The 5,113-nt window shown below is 43.5% G+C and overlaps 2 protein-coding genes across 5 annotated transcripts in view; both read right to left on the bottom strand.

The window, feature by feature from the left end:
• The window catches only part of LOC138161923 (carcinoembryonic antigen-related cell adhesion molecule 1-like), a 332,874-nt gene that overhangs the window by 188,590 nt on the left and 139,171 nt on the right, over window positions 1–5,113 (bottom strand). The window lies entirely within an intron of this gene.
• The window catches only part of LOC138161930 (carcinoembryonic antigen-related cell adhesion molecule 3-like), a 29,703-nt gene that overhangs the window by 5,782 nt on the left and 18,808 nt on the right, over window positions 1–5,113 (bottom strand). The gene's annotated exons all lie outside the window — the stretch shown is intronic.

Genomic DNA, 5,113 nt, shown 5'->3' with positions numbered 1-5,113 from the left:
AACAGGGAGTGTCAGGGCTGGGAGGGGCCTTAAAACAGGGAGTGTCAGGGCTGGGAGGGGCCTTAGAATATGGAATGTCAGATTTGGGAGGGGCCTTAGTCCAAACATCCATCAACAAGGCCACAAACATTTATTATCACTTTCTGTGTGCCAACCACTGCCCTAAGGCACTATGGATACAATAGCGCCAGTCTCTGCTCTCAGGAAAGTTACATTCTAGCCATTGGGGAATCAAGGAGAGGAGAGCATCAAGAAAGCTGCCATGCTGCTGTTCTAGCTGAGCCTGGAAGGGAGATAAGAGCCCATGGTGAAGGGAGAGAGTGCATTACAGGCATAGGCAGAGTCGATAAAAATAAAAAGGCAGGAGATAGAAATGATGAAGAGTAATAAAGTCAGTTTGGAGGACCGTGTAATAGGACAGGAAGGGTGGTGTGGTGTCTTTGAGGACAAACACAAGAGATTTTGTCTGATCCTTTCTCCCTCTTCCACTTGGAAGACTCTCTTCTACACTCAGCTCTAGCACCAACTTTTGCAGGAAGACTTTCTCTATCCTCTCCTTACACCAAATTCCCAGCTACTCAAGGTAAGAGGGAGCCATTGAAGCTGCTTGAGCAGGGAAAATTGGTTTGGTAGCTGTGTGGAAGAATGATCACAGAGAAAAGAGACAAGGCAGGGAGGCCAATCAGAAGGCTTTTGGGGCCCAGGCCAGAAGGGATGAGGATCTGAATGAGCATGGTGGCTGACTAGAGAATTTGTGGGGGCAGAAGTGACAGAACTTAGCAAGTGATTGTGTTGGGTGAGTGAGAATAAGGAGATGACAATGATCCCAGGGATGGGTACCTGAGGGCTGGGAGAATGGTGGGGTTTCTCGATAGTAAGTAGGAGGGGAGATTTTGGAAGGAAAGATAATGAGGTCTATTTTGGTGACGTAGAGTATGAGATGCCTACATGACATCCAAGAGTAGGGTTGATGATAGGGAGCTGGGTTTGCTGTTGTGGTTCATCCTTCATTCTCAAAGAGGACCGATGCCACCACAGGGTGATGTCTTGACTTGTGTCTGAGTTGGATGTGAGGCAGAGCTGCACCAAGCCATTGGCCTCACTCCTCCAGAGCCAAGGGAGTCCAGTGGCAAGACAAAAGTCAAGACAACTGGTGATGACCCGGGAGATCTGGGTTATTATCTTCATTGAGAGCTGAGAGAGACCTTAGACTATAGACTAATGTTAGAGCATAGAATGTCATAGTAGAGAAGGGCTTAGAACACAGATTGCCACAGATTAGGAATCACTTACCTCCAAGGAGGCTCAGGGACCTCTTTGCTGGCAAGGCACGCCATTCCACTTTCAGGCACATCTAATAGGATGTTTTTTCTTTACATGAAGCCTCCCTCTCTACAACTGCACCTGTTACTACTAGTTATGTACCAGGGCATATTCTTATCTCTGTGGTTGATGGGGTACAAGTCCTGGAAAACCCCATCTTGAATTTCCCCACTTGATCTGGCATTCACCTGAGGCTATAAGCCTTTCCTAGTCTCCATGCCTAAGTTTTTGTTACCCTTAATGTAACCCAGGCCTTCATGGTCTGTTATCTACACATTACTTTCCACTATTTCCCACCCTTGATCATATCAAAATCCCATTCTTGGAGGGTGGAGTCAAGATGGCGGAGTAGAAACAGGACTTCTCCTGGGCTCTGGCTTCCATCTCCTCCAATTCATGTAAAAGGTGACTCTGAAGAAACTTTGGAGCTACAGAACCCACATAATGACATAGAGAAGCTAACCTCCTGTAATTGTAATGGAATTTAAAGATCCCCTGTATTAGCTTGGTTGAGTGTTAAAACCCAGAACTTGTGAATCCCACTTGTGGGATGAACTTGTTGACATGAAAAGAGAGGGCTGAACTGGGAGGAACTGGTGACATGAATTTAGAAAGGCAGAAGAACTTTTGGAAGCAGCATCATGGAGGCAGAGAGGTGGAGAGGATTGCTGAGGGCCAGTTCGAACTTCCCAGGACTTTTTAGAGCTGCTACCCAGAGCTGCCAAGGACCGAGGAGACATGGCTGTGATGCTGGTACTTTGTCTGTCTGTTTTGATGTTGTTTTGCCAGATTCATCCACTGGTGAAGGACAGTCCTGTTGTTGCAAAGGTCCTGGAACCTTGCTGTTGGTTCAGGGACCCTGAGACTATTCTTCAGACAGAGAGTGAATTGCACCCACTGATGAAGGCCAGTGCTGTTGTTGCAGAGGTCCTGGAACCTTGCTGTTGGCTTAGAAACCCTGAAGAAGGATTTTCTTGTTGTATGTTTACAGAAATCCTGGGAGAGGGTTTTGCTAATGTTTTCAGGGGTCCTAGGACTGTTCTGCAGACAGAGAATGAATTAATGAAGAGACTGGCAATGTATCTTGTGGCCTTGCTAAACTTTGTCTCCCCAGGAACAAACATTGCTGAAAACTTGCCTTGGGTCAAGATGAAGAAAAGACCTCTCTTTGGGTATTAAATGCTGTGCTTAAGCTTGTTGTAACTCTGGGGTAGATGGCCTATTCAGTTGTGATCCAAGAGTGGGAAACTTTTGACTTTTTTTTTGTACTCTGTGATTGACCAAATGAATGTACTTTGCTTATGATTGGAAACTAATCTACATTTGAGAAGAGGGGCTTTGTGATTGATTAGATGAATGTACTGCCTAGGGGTGGAGTAGTACTTGGATATTATTGAATTACACTTGGTGAATGCTGTATTTTTAATTATGCTATATTTTGATTTTCTCTGTTCTTAATTTGTCACTGAATAAAATGGAGAGCACCTATGCTGGTATTTTGAACCTTGGGAAGTTGCCATTGCTTGGCATTACACCTCTCCCTGAGGTCAGCCCAGTAGGCCAGCAGGAAGCTGCCAGCATAGTGCTCTGGGAGCCAACCCCAGCCCTGAGAGAGCCCAAGGTTTCAGCCTGACCAGCTGCCGGCTGGAGGGACTTCAGATCACCAGCAGCTGTGGTGGTTTACAGAATTATCAACACATACATGCTAAGGACAAAGTGAGAGGTCAGTGCAGTGTGGACTTTGGGATCCAGTAGTTTTGGAGTCGGCCTTTATCCCCTGGAGGGATAAGCCTCTGAGGCACAGCAGCCATGCAGCTACCACCATGTGGCAGCCTTAGCTCCTGGCCTGCAGACTGTAGGGGGACCAAGAGACCAGTCTGAGGGGTAATTGCTCTTGCTTTAACCTGCTTGGATCTGGATTGTGGTCTAGGGTGGAGGTCCTGGGGTGTGTGACCAGCTTGCCAGAGCTTGTGGAGGCTTCAGAGAGGGCACCCAACTAATACCTTCGGCAGCTGAGAAAACCCCAGCATTTGGTAAAAAGCTCCCCTGTCTGGTGGCAGAGTCCTACTGTGGCAAAATGCCCAAAAGTCAAGTAATTGAGTGGCAACATGACCAGGCAAAGGAAGCAAACCAAGCAAAGCAATCCAACATTAGACTCCTATTTTGGGGACAAAAAAGGATCAAAGCATGGAACAGGAGGAAGACAGTGAAGTTAGAACTCCTGCAGCAAAAGCTTCCAAGAAAAACATGAGCGGGTTACAGGCCATAGAGGAGCTTAAAAAGGATTTTGAAAACCAAATAAGAGAAGTGGAGGAAAAATTGGGAAGAGAAATGAGAACAATGCAAGAAAATTATGAAATGAGAGTCAACAACCTGGCTGAAGAAAATAAAACCTTAAAAAACAGACTAACTCAAATGGCAAAAGAGGATCAAAAAAGCAATGAGGAGAAGAATGCCTTAAAAAGTCAAATTTGCCAGATGGAAAAAGAATCTCAAAAGCTCACTGAAGAGAATAATTCCTTCAGAATTAGATTGGAGCAAATGGAAGCTAGTGACTTTATGAAAAAATCAAGATACTATTAAACAGATCCAAACAAATGAAAAAATAGAAGGCAATGTGAAAGATCTCATTGGAAAAACCACTGACCTGGAAAATAGATCCAGGAGAGATCATTTAAAAATTATTGGACTACCTAAAAGCCATGATCAAAAAAAGAACCTAGAAATCATCCTTCTAGAAATTCTCAAGGAAAATTGCCCTGATGTTTTAGAACTAGATGGCAAATAAGAGGTTGAAAGAATCCACCAATCATCTCCTGAAAAAGATCCTAGAAAGAAAACTCCTAGGAATATTATAGCCAGGTTCTAGAATTCCCAGATCAAGGAGAAAATATTACAAGCAGCCAGGAAGAAACAATTTGAATATTGTGGAAACACAATCAGGATAACACAGGATCTGGCAGCTTCCACACTGAGGGATTGAAGGGCTTGGAATATGATATTCCAGAGATCAAAGGAGCTGGGATTAAAATCAAGAATCACCTACCCAGCAAAACTGAGTATCATATTTCAGGGGAAAATATAGCCATTCAGTGGAATAGAGGACTTTCAAGCATTCTTGGTGAAAAAACCAGAGTTGAATAGAAAATTTGACATTGAGATACAAGAAGCAAGAGAAGCATGAGAAGGTAAACAGGGAAAAGAAATCATAAGGAACTTATCAAAATTGAACTATTTATATCCCTACAAGGAAAAATGATAATTGTAACTGATGAAACTTTTCTCAGTATGAGAATAGTTGAAGGGAATAGAAATGTGTGTGTGTATATATATGTACAATATGTGTATATATATGTACATATATATGTATGTGTGTGTATATATGTGTACAGGTATATATATACATATATGTATAAAGGAGGGTATATGGGTGTATGAATACATATGTGAATGTGTGTATATATATGTGTACAGGTATACATAGATAGAGGTCACAGGACCAATTTAATAGGAAGGGATGATACTTAAAAGGTGATATTAAGAGGTGAGAGAGGAATATAATGAGAGGAGATGGGGAGAGACAGAATGGTGTAAATTATCTCATATAGAAGAGGCAAGAGAAAATGGTTACAATGGAGGGGAAAAACAGGAAGGCAAAAGGGAATGAGTCAACCTTATTCTCATTGAATTTGGCTTAGGGAGGGAATGACATACACACTAAATAGGGTATCTCACCCTACAGGAGAGTAGGGGGGAAGGGGATGAGAGGGGGGATGATGGAGGGGGGGGG

This window comes from Petaurus breviceps, unplaced genomic scaffold, assembly GCF_028583685.1.
Source record: "Petaurus breviceps papuanus isolate PSGF00001 unplaced genomic scaffold, PetGlider_PUasm1.0 185, whole genome shotgun sequence".
Lineage (NCBI taxonomy): Eukaryota > Metazoa > Chordata > Mammalia > Diprotodontia > Petauridae > Petaurus > Petaurus breviceps.
The sequence above is the reverse complement of the archived record's forward strand: the minus strand, read 5'-3'. Positions and strand labels throughout refer to the sequence as shown.